The sequence below is a fragment of the Jaculus jaculus genome, chromosome 8 (genome assembly GCF_020740685.1).
Source record: "Jaculus jaculus isolate mJacJac1 chromosome 8, mJacJac1.mat.Y.cur, whole genome shotgun sequence".
Lineage (NCBI taxonomy): Eukaryota > Metazoa > Chordata > Mammalia > Rodentia > Dipodidae > Jaculus > Jaculus jaculus.
In genome coordinates, this window is record NC_059109.1 from 110,363,419 (window position 1) to 110,375,725 (window position 12,307).

A 12,307-nucleotide genomic window follows, 5' to 3' on the forward strand; every position below is an offset into this window, starting at 1 on the left:
TTCTCTCTTCTCTCTCTCTCCTCTCATTCTCTTTCTCTCCCTCTCACCTTACAAATAAAAATATATGTAAATAAATAATATTTTAAAAAATACTACTCCATGCCAGGTATGGTGGCACACACCTTTAATCTCAGCACTCAGGAGGCAGACGTAGGAGGATCGCTGTGAGTTCGAGGCCATCCTGAGACTACAGAGTGAATTTCAGGTCAGCCTGAGCTAGAGTGAGATCCTACCTTAAAAAAAAAAAAATAACTACTCCAGGATTTCCACTAGTGTTCTGGTTTCCAAAATCATAAACAGCTTTTATTTAAAATTCTAACCAGAATGAATTATAATGGCCCAGTGTTTTACACAGTCATTTCACCTCAGGAAAATTCAGTTGGAAAAAAATGCAAAGCAGCTTCAGTATTGAGATCAGAAAATTTTAAATGTGTTTCTCACCTACAAGTTTGGGGAAATAGACCAGAACAGTCCCACACATTGCATGCAGCTAACATACCTAGTCCCAAGACCATTAAAACTCCAGGAAGGAATTAGAAATCAAAAATACTCCTTGGGCCGGGCATGGTGGCAAATGCCTTTAATCCCAGCACTCGGGAGGCAGAGGTAGGAGGATTGCTGTGAGTTCAAGGCCACCCTGAGACTCCATAGTGAATTCCAGGTCAGCCTGGGCTAGAGTGAGACCCTACCTCAAAAAAAAAAAAAAAAAAAAAAAAAAAAAGAAAAGAAAAGAAAAAGAAAAAAACTCCTTGGAAGTTAAGCCTGGTAGTGCATACCCTTATTCCAGCACTCAGGAGGCAAAGGTAGGAGGATCACTGTTAGTTCAAGGCCACCCCTGAGACTGCAGTGAATTTCAGGTCAGCCTGAGCTGGAGCAGAGACCCTACTCAAAACAAACAAACAAACAAACAAACAATCCTTGGCTGGGATAGCTCATCAGTTGAAGGCACTTGCTTTCAAAGCCTTCTGGCCAGGGATTCTATTCCACAACCACCCACATAAAGCCAGACTTCATGTGCAGTGGCAGGAGAGCCTGGTGCACAGAGATTCATCAAATAAACAACAATCCCTAGCAAATTCCCAAAATCACCTCTAGAGGTCAGTATGTACCCATGAGTCTCCTGACACGCCTTTCTCTGACCACTGTCTGCTTACTCCATGATAGACAAATGGCGTTGTATCAAAAGCGTAGATAATTCATCCAAATTCAACCATATGCCTTGAGGGCAGGGAAGAGACATGTACATAAAGTAAGATTTTTCTGAGTATTTTTTTTTAATCTTTAAATGTTTCTTACTTTTAAGTCCACTTAGCCTTTCTAAAGCATTGCGCAAATGGGGGATCCTTCGGCAGGTCCTCCTTTGTGCCTGACGTCCTTCGCCTGACACAGTGCTGAACGCTGAGACCACTCCACCACACGCAGTAGGCTGTTTCCTTATTGACCTGTATTGCATGGGAATAAATTTCATCAATCCATCACCTGTTGAACATTTTGATTGTTTCTACCCACAAGCGATTATAAATACAGGTTCTGTAAACATTGGTAAGGAGGCTTTCCTATAGAAGTATGTCTACTTAATTTTTATTAGTAAACAGGAAACTGTTCTCCAATATGGTTGTGCATATGTATTAGCATTCTAGTTCTGTATCTCCACCAACTTTATTATGGTCAACGTTTTATTTATTTTTAATTTTTTACTTATTTGTTTGTTTATTTATTTTTAGAGAGAGAGAGAGAGACAAAGGGAGAGAGAGAGAGAGAGAATTGGCACGCCAGGGCCTCAGCCACTGCAATCAAACTCTGGATGCCTGCGCCACTTAGGGGGCTTGTGTGACCTTGAACTTGCCTCACCTTGTGCATCTGGCTTATGTGGGATCTGGAGAGAAGAACATGGGTCCTTAGGCTTCACAGGCAAGTGCCTTAGCTGTTAAGCCATCTCTCCAACCCAGCCATATATCTATATATATATGGGGTTTTTTTTTTGAGATAGGGTCTCACTCTAGCCCAGGCTGACCTGGAATTCACTATGTATATATTCAGGCTGGCCTCAAACTCACAGCAATCTTCCTACCTCTGCCTTGAGAGGGTTGGGATTAAAGGCGTATGCCAACACACCTGGCAGCCTTTTGATTTTAATTGCTCTGATGGGTTTGTGTGGTATCTCATCTTACTATATTTACAGGTTTAGGGTGTGTGGGGGGGTGTGTATGTGATATATGTACATGGATATGCCCATGTGGTGGGTGGAATCAGATATCCCTCATCAACTCATGTGTTCCAAATGCTTGCTTCCAAGCTGATGGAAGTTTGGGAGGTGGACCCTTGCTGGAGGAGCTGTTTTTTGAGGGTGGGCTTTGGGGCATTACAGCTCCCCGTTACTAGAGGATGGCTTGCTCTCCTGCTGCTGTTGGCCACCTGCTGTGGCAAGGAGGTGGCAACCAGCCTCTGCTCTACCATCTTTCCCCTGGCGTCATGGAGCTTCCCCTCGAGTCTGTAAGTCAAAATAAACAACTTTCCTCCTGTCAGCTGCTTTTGCTCGGGTGCTGTATCCCAACAACAAGAAGGTAGAGTACAGTGAATAGCCCATACACCTGCCTGCAGTAGGTACAGTCATCTGCAGTGGCTGGAGGGCAAAGCTGGGTGTCCCCTCCGTTGCTGTGCTCTTCCACCCTGTTCTTTCCTGAACCCAAGTCTCTTTCTGATCCTGGAGCTTACCTTTTTATTAATATTTTATTTTTATTTATTTATTTACTTTCTTATTTCAGATACAGAGAGAGAGAGAATGGGCATGCCAGGGCCTCCAGCCACTGCTCCAGATGCAGGCACCACCTTGTTCACCTGGCTTTATGTGGATCCTGGTGAAGTGAACCTAGGTCCTTTGGCTTTGAGGCAAGCACCATAACAGCTAAGCCATCTCTCCAGCCCAGAGCTTGCCTTGTATATGTGGGCTCCAGGGATCGTCTGGTCTCTGCTCCTCACAGGACTGGGGTTACAAACATGTATGGCCATGCCCAGGAATTATATGGATCCTGGGGATTAAACTCATGCAGTTTCTCAGTCAGTCCTTCTTGGGCCCTTGTACTTGACCAGGAGGGAGCCATCTCTTCAGTGCTCATTGTGATTTTAATTTGCCTTTCCCTGGTCACTAATGATATTGAATACCTTTTCTTGTGTGCGCATGTGCACACGTACACAGGTTCAAGTGTATGTAGAAGCAAGATGCAAACACGTTTTTCTTTTTCTTTCTTTCTTTTTTTTTTTTTTTTGTATTTTTTATGAGAGGAAGAATTGGCAAGCCAGGGCCTCCACCACTGCAATCAAACTCCAGATGCCTGCACCATCTTTGAAAGACCCAGAAACTAAACTGATGCCATGAAGGGATTCAGTAGGGCGCTGTCCTGGCTAGGCTTAAGTTTCAGGTTCCCGCTTAAGCAGAAGGCAACTGCCCTGGCATATGGTCAGGAAAGTTATCTGCCCAAGGGCCTGAGTCACCTCTAGACATGCCAAGGACATGCCTGAGACCTGTCCCTTCTGCCTTTCTGCCCCAGCCAAGAGGAAGCATACAAACGTTACGGCTGCTTGCTTAGCCAATCCTGGAGTTCCCCTAGCTCCTGCCCCCAACTTTGCTGGCAAAATCCCAAGCCAATCAGAAGAGTACAAGTGCAGTTACTGTTTAAATCAACCAATCATGTACCCGTCCCCTTCTTCTATGTTCAAATCCCTATAAAAACCCTACCCTCCCGCTACTTGGGGCTCTTGTAGGGATCCACTGCGTTGGTGAAGTCAGGAGACTGAGCTTAAGCCCGAAATAAAGCTCCTTGCCCTTGCATACCTGTTTGGTTCTCCTTGGTGGTCCCTGGGGGTGCCGAGAACCGGCCATAACATCTTGTGCACATGTGCGACCTTTCACGCTTGCGTCGCCTGGTGCCTCTGGCTTACATGGGACCTGGAGAGTCGAACATGGGTCCTGAGGCTTCACAGGCAAGCATCTTAACCTTACCCACCTCTCGGAGCAAACACTTTAAACTGCTGAGCTATCTCTCTAGCCCCCATCTTCCCTCTGAGACAGGCTGTGTTATTTTGACACAGTGTGTGCACCACTCTTGCTGGCCCACAAGATTCCCGGCTCTCCTGGCTCTACTTCACACGGCCATAGACCAGTTGGGGTCACAGATGGCTGGGCTTTTTTTTTTCCAGCTTTGTGTGCTTGAACTCTGGGTGGTAGGCTTGTAAATGTCTCTTACCACTGAGCCATCTCCCCAGCCCTCCTGAGACTTTTCTGTAAGACAATGAAAGTATGTGGCAAAGAAGCCGGCCAGCGACATGCCTTTTGCTCAATAGCAGGGGTGCACGCAGTCATTGGCATTTACTGAGCACTGGCGATGGTGCCAGGTCGTCTTCTCTGACCTCCAGCTGCCCCGTTGGGAAGTGTGGTGATATTCCCTTTGCACTGAAGACAGGTGATACTTGGGCTGAGGAAGTACCTTGTCCCAAGTTCTGCAACCTGCGGGATCTGAACTTCAGTCTATCTGGTCCCCACTCCCAGAAGTCATCGTCACCTTCACTGGCAACAAAGTGACCCATGCTACATCTGAGGCTAGTGCTGCTCTGATCTTTCTGAAACAACTGAAGGGGAGTGCCCAGAGTGCAGACGCAAATTTATTTTGGTCCAGTTGAGGTGTTGGTTTAATCCAATAATTAAGGGTTCTCTCGGGGTTCAGTGAATTCAGAGGTTTGGTCTCTGGCATGCCAGCTCAGTCTTCCAGAGTCCTCCTCTCCTCCCTATATGACAATGAGGTCAGGGTAAGGGCAACTGGATGGATTGGTGCTCGTTGAGGTCTTCTGGGGTCTGGATGGCTTGTGCCTGTCACTGAGGGCAGTGTGGCCTAGTGTGGCTCTGCTAAGCCAGAACAATGTCACCTCTTAGCAGTTCCTGTGATTCCGTGGACTCCTGGAGTTATTACTCCTGTATGTTTGGCTTAAAAGGCAGGCAGTTCCCAACTTCCAGACCCAACTGCCACCTTGCCTCCACCACAGTGTGCCCTCACCGGTGCGCTGGCTCTCTGTTCCCCGGGTAGATCACCCAGGAGTAGGGGGAGAAGGGTGGCGCTGACTTCCAGGTGGTCCGCTGTGCGAAATGACTCCAATGCTGCTCAGGCAAGTCCTTCTCCAGCCCAGCTGCCCCTGGCATATGTGCAAGTACTCCTCAGACCAGAAGGTATAGGGTGAACCCCTGGCAGAGCAGGCAGCCTCCAGGACTGCCCCCCGGGCACACTTCTGGACCCTTCTGCCGGGAGGTGTTCTCAGTGTCACAGACACACCTCCTCTCCTAGCCTGACCACGAAGGGGTCACTCCTATAGCACCCCTCTTACTTATCCAAGTCCGCTCTGCTTGAGCCAAGCCCTCTTCTCTGGACTAGCAGAGAACAGTGCATAGAACCCTTCTCCTCTGCCCCTGGAGTTTCCTCAACTGACCAAACAATCCTGCCCTTTTCTTGGCATAATCCAGGGACCTGATGGCAGAGAATCTCCAACTCCTTGTCTCCCTAGCTCAGGTCTACCTCAGAGAATGGCAAGCAGAACCCTTCTTTTCCAGGCTTTCTTACATCAGGATATGACAAAGTCCTGTCCCATCAAATGCAGGCAAATGTCAGCTGAGAAGGTTCCAGATAAAGTGATTGTTTTCTTGGGCTGGGGAGATGGGTTAGCGGTTAAGGTACTTGCCTGCATAGCTGAAGGACCCAGGGTCGATTCCCCAGAACCCAACCATGATATGATCTCCTCTCTCTCTCTCTCTCTCAGGTAAATGAATTAAAATAAAAATGTTTTTAAATGATTGCTTTCTTGATATTAGTATTACATGACTAATATATCTGGATATTTTATTACTAAAACTTGTTATTCTTAGCTCTTCTTATTACCAACTCATTGTCTATCAAACATTCCTTTTCAACCTGTTCTAACAGGACATGAGGCCATAAAGTGACCCCAGGAAGATCATAGAAACACCTTTGTTTTTCTTCTGTGGCGCTGGGAATTGTGCCTAGACAAGCACACACTAGACAGATCCTCCACCACTGAGCCACCACCCCAGCCTCCAGATTTCCTCTTATGTGTGTGCAGCCGAGCCCCTGCACGCTGAGCTTCCTATTCTTTTCAGCCAAACACAATCCTAACAGGTACAGGGAATTAAGCCCCGTGGCTATCAACCTGCCTGTCCAACTCTGCTGGGATTTCCTCCCTGCCTTCCTGTCCCACCGACCCTTGGCCAGAAGAGGTGGATTGGCCCCTCTGGCCTCTTCCTGCTTGTATGAAAACTGCTCCCATAAGATCCTTAGGGTGGGCTGGGGAGATGGCTCATTAGTTAAAAGCACTTGCTGGGCAATCTTGACAACCGCAGTTCAGATGCCCAGAACCCAGATAAAGCTGGACACAAGCAGCCCACATGTCTGTAATCCCGTCATGCCTATGGCGATGAGAGGTGGAGTCAGGAGGACCCTAAAGCTAGAGGGCAGCTGGCCTGCCATTTGCCTCAAACAAGATGAAAGGTGAGGATTGACACTCGAGGCTGTCTTCTGACCTCCACAAGCACACTATAGCTCACACGTGTACACACACACACACACACACACACACACAAATTCTTAGGGTCCTTTCTACCCGGACAGATTTATGGAGTTGTGCACGGTACTTAAAGAAACAGCAAATTCCTTCCACTCTCAGTGGAACTGCCTCCCTTTCAAGCTAAAAGCATTATCTTCACCCTGAATGCCAATGCTTATGCCTGACGCTGTTATTATCAACTCATTGCTATCCCCTTACTGGGCCACTGCCTTTTGGCATTCTTCTGCTAAGCCCTCATCACCTGATATAACTAATGATCCTCATTTTCTAGGTGAGGACACTGAAGAGGATTACAGGAAGTCAAGTAATGTTTCCGGAGTTGGCCGGGAGCGGAATATGTAGGATGATCATTAATGCCCACTCTCCGGGCATTAGTGAACATCCTTCCCACACCATGAACTTTGTCCCCTTCTCTGTGGGGAACGGAGTTCAAGTGAGTAAACAGAACACAGACAGAGCTGGAAGCACCAGTGTTATTGGAGGGCAAGGGCGCGGGTACCAGCCCCAGGGCCAGCTTCTCAAAGTCAGGCTTGAGGACGGGTAGAGACTTGGGTGCACAGGCAAGACAGCGCAGAGACACGTCCGGACACAGGACTCTGGCTTCATGCAATAACTCTGACAGGCCCCTTGGCCCTGTCAGCAACGTTTGAATTCCATTTTTCCTGTGCAGGGAAAGACCGCAGATCACAGAGCAGCCCACTAGGTCACAGATTAAACCAGTGGTTACAAGTTAGACCTTGGGTTAAGCCATACTGATTATAAGTTAGCTCTCTGGTCATTTATTAGACCACTAGTCATAAGTGGTCTAATTTTGGGTCGTTACAATTTGGGGTACAGATCTCAATCCAGGCAAGCCCATAGATCACGGGGCAGACCATTGGTTAGGAAGCTTGGAATTAATTTCTTGTCCAGGTAAAGCCACATGCCAGGTACCACCCTCAGCACATTTCATAACTGCACTACATGAGGATAATTAGTCTTGTTACAATCCCTGTCACACAGGTAAAGAGATTGAGACTCAAAGAGGTTTATAACCTTAGCAAAGGTATATGGCCATTACAGACATGTGGTAAAATCAAATTCAAACCCAAGGCTCATTATATAAACCTCATTACATTACATTAAAGGCTCCATCACAAAAACTTCCCCTGACATATAGGGACCTCTTGATTTCAAAATATAAATATTTGGGCCAAAGAGGTGGCTTAGCGATTAAGGTGCTTGCCTGGGAAGCCTAAAGATCAAGGTTCAATTCTCCAGTATACATGTAAGCCAGATGCACCTGGTAGCGCATGTGTCTGGAGTTCATTTGCAGCGCTAGAGGCCCTGGCATGCCCATTCTCTCTCCCTCTATCTCCCTCTTCCTGGCTATCAAATAAATAAATAAAAATAAAATATTTGTAAATGCTTTATTTTTATCTATTTAGTTGGTTATTTGTCCCACAAATGTGAGGGCATGACTGGTTCCCCAGCACCCACATAAATGCTTGGGGAGCATGGTGGCCTGCCTACCTGTAGTCCCAGCACTTGGGAGGTGGAGACAGGGAATCGGCAGGGTGAGCTGGCTAAGTAGACTGGCTCAACTGGTGAGCTCTGGGTTCAAGCAAAAGATCTGCCTCAGTAAATAGAGTGGAGAGCAATCCAAGAAGACACCTCTGGCCTCTACACACATGCACACACAAGCATACTCATGTGTGATCACACATATCACACCACATACAGACACACACAAACCCTCACATCATCATTATTATTTTGGGGGGGGGTGAGGTAGGGTCTCACTCTAGCCCAGGTTGACCTGGAATGCACTATGTAGTCTCAGGGTGGCCTTGAACTTTTAATGATCCTCCTATCTCTGCCTCCCAAGTGCTGGAATTAAAGGCATGTGCGTGTTTAGCAGTTAAGGGAGTCACCTGCGAAGCCTTAGAACCCAGGTTCAATTCCCTAGGACCCACATAAAAGCAGACGTACTAGATGGCACGTGCATCTGGAGTTCATTTGCAGTGGCTGGAAACCCTGCAGCACCCATTCTTTTCCCTATCTGCCTGTCTATCTATCTCTTTTTCTTTCACTCAAGTAAATAAAATCTTTTTAATGCCAAAAAAGTAAAAAATAATAATTTTTATTTTTAAAAAACAAGAAACAGAAAAACAAGCTTACTTTGTTCATTATATTAATATCTGTTCATGTATATTGGAGATTTTTCTAAAATAGTTTCCCTAAGTTAACTTGTCTACTTCTTGTTTATCTTATTTTATGATGATATCAAGCCAGTATTTCGTTATGTAGCCCAGGCTTGCCCTGAAATCACAATCCTCCTGCTTCAGCCTCCCAGGTCCTGGGATAACACGCATGCACCACCAGGCCCAGCTCAAAGTAAAAAGGGTTCAACCCACATGTGATGGCACACATCTTTAGTCCCAGCACTCAGGAGTCAGAGGTAGAGGATCATGGAGAGTTTGAGGACATCCTGGGGTTATAGGTGAGTTCCAGGTCACCCTGGGCTAGAGACCCTGCCTCAAAATAAAATAAAATGTAACTAAGAAGTTCTATCACGGGCCTTCTTTGGTCACCTCCCACCCCACTTACTGCTCTGAGCCTTCAGCTTACCCTTACTGTGCTTGGCACTTTGTCACCGCAGCTAAAACGTCAGCTCCAAGAGAGCAAGGACCTTATTTTCATTCAATGCCAAACCCCTATAATCTTAATAGTGTCTGATCCATGGTCCATGTCTGATGAATATTTGTTGAGTAAATGCCATCCTACAGATTAGAAAATGAAAGTGCAGGCTTATGTGGCAACTTGTTCTAGGCTGCATAACAAGTTAGTTGTGGGGCCAGAATTTAAACTTGAGCTGTCCTCCAGGACCTGGAAACCTACTCTTTTTTTTTTTTTTAAGGGTCTCACTCTAGCCAAGGCTGACATGGACCTCACTTTGTAGTCCCAGGCTGGCCTCAAACTCACAGGCAATCCTCTTACCTCAGTTCCCCAAATGGGGGCATTAAAGGCCTGTGGCACCACACCTGGATTTTCTCATTTTTTGCACACGAACACAAGAGTAAGATGACCTGATGGCACATGACCCAGCACCAAGAGAGCCACAATGAGCAGAAGGTGTCGGGCCGTGGCCATAGCTCCTGGGAAGGCTGCTGGAAGAAGTAAAGAGTTGAGGAGCCTGGTCTACAGAGCTCTGTTGCCTGCCCCAGCCTAGGCAGCATGCCTAGGTGGGAGAATGAGGTCACATGGTGCCCTAGGCTGCTTTGATCTCTCAGATCAGCCACATCCTCCAGAGAGGCTGAGCAGAAACTGTGCAGCTTGGACTTACTATCATATGTGAGGCCCTGGGGTCCACCCCAGCCAAAATGGGAGGGAAGGAAGACATGGACATCTACACCTGAGAAGACTCAAGATACACCCAGAGGGGCTGGAGAGATTGCCCCGTGGTTAAGGCACTTGCCTACTAAGCCTAAGGACCTAGGTTCCACTCCCCAGTACCATGTAAAGCCAGATGCCAAAGGTGGCACATGCATCTGGAGTTCATTTGCAGTGGCTGGAGGCTCTGGCATGCCCATTCTCTCTTTCTTTCTGCCTCTTCCCCTCTCTCTCTCTCAAATAAATTAATAAATAATTTTTTTTAAAGAAAAGGAAAAGATAGACCTAGAGTTCAATCCCAGCATCTCTTCCTGTGCTGGTGATACTGATGTCAACTCGACTGATGTAGAATCACCTAAGAGTCAAGTCTCTGGGCATGTCTGTGAGGGATCAAGTGAGGTGGGAAGACCCACCCTCAATGAGGACAGTACTGCCTTATGGGCTGAGGTCCTGAACTGAATAAAAAGGACAAAGGAGGCAGAGCACCCACACTCATCACTGTCTGCTGCCTGACTGCAGACACAGGGTGACAACTGTCCCACACTCCTGCCATCGTGACTCCCCACCATGATGGACTGCACCCTCTAACTATGAACCAGGGGGCCGGCAAGACTGCTCAAGGGTTAAAAGTGTTGCTTTGCCAGGTGTGGGGGCGCATCCCTTTAATCCCAGCACTCAGAATGCAGAAGTAGGAGGATCATCATGAGTTTGAAGCCAGCCTGAGACTACATAGTGAATTCAAGGTCAGCCTGGGCTAGAGTGAGACCCTTCCTCGAAAAAACAACAATCAAAAAATTCTTTTAACTGTGAATGAGAATAAACCTTTCCTTTCCTTTTCTTTCCTAAATTTCTTTTCTCACTCTCTAATCACTGTGAGACCTTGGACAAGTCATTTAACCTCTCTGAGTGAACTGGTGACAAGCTTCCTTTCATACATAGAGATTTCCCTTCTGAATAAATGCCAAGGACATGGGGCCCATTCCAACAAGTGTGCATTCAGGCCTACTCTGAAAATGGAAAGAGTGCCTACTTCACAGAGAGCTATCCCATGTAAAGCATTAAATGAAACAAGGTTCTGAAAGAATGGCCCTAGACCAGCAAGCATCTTATTCCACCAGGGAGTTAGAAATACAAATTTGCCAGCCCTATCTGAAATGCCCCGGAATCAAAGTGCCAGGGAAGCCTTCCAGGCATTTCTGGTGCAGCAGTAAAGAATGAGAGCCACCTAGATAACACATGCCTGGAACGTAGATTGCTGTCTGGTACACAGGCGTCTAGGTTACATCATGAAAGATGAGCAGGGAAAGGGTATCCCAGGCACAGGAGCAGAGCTGACAGGGTGGGGCGTGGCGGCAAGACCTCCTCCGAAGACGCTGATACGACCTCGAAGCATGAGGAGTCTTAAACGCCAAGTTCAGGCTTTTGTATGATATACAAATATATGTGGGTGGGTTGTTGGTTTTTAAGCAAAAGTACAATCTATTCCAATGACTTCTTCCTGGGGAGATGATATTGGGTTTCCTATGCAGCCTAGAATTCTCTTTGTAGCCCAGGCTGGCCTAGAACTCATGAACCTCCTGCCTCAGCTCCTGAGCCCTGAGATTCCAGACAGGCACCATCACACCAGGCAGATTAAATTTATAAATAAAGAAACTGAAACCCAAAGAGGGTTGACTCGCCTAAGGTCACCCTGGAACTGAGTTGCAGAACTGGGACTGGAAACCAGGTCACCTCACTCCCACACAGTGAAGGGTACCTCTCCAACTCCAACTCGCCCGCGCGTAGGACGGGAAGGATTAGAGGGTCAAGCCATACGCGTGTGAGCACACGATGCCAGAAATACACATGAGCACACTTGTGGGTTCTATTCACAATGTAAGAATTTATTTTTTTCTCAATTTTTATTAACATTTTCCATGATTATAAAAAAGTATAAAAAGTATCCCATGGTAATACCCTCCATCCCCCCCCCACTTTCCCCTTTGAAATTCCATTCTCTATCATATCCCCTCCCCATCTCAATCAGTCTCTCTTTTATTTTGATGTCATGATCTTTTCCTCCTCTTATGATGGACTTGTGTAGGGAGTGTCAGGCATATGAGGTCATGGATATCCAGGCCATTTTATGTATGGAGGAGCACGTTGTAAGGAGTCCTACCCTTCCTTTGGCTCTTACATTCTTTCCGCCACCTCTTCCGCATTAGACCCTGAGCCTTGGAAGGTGTGATCGAGATGTTACTTGGTACTACAGTCACTTCTTTCCAGCACTATGATACCTTCTGAATTGTCCCAAGGTCACTGCCATCTGAAA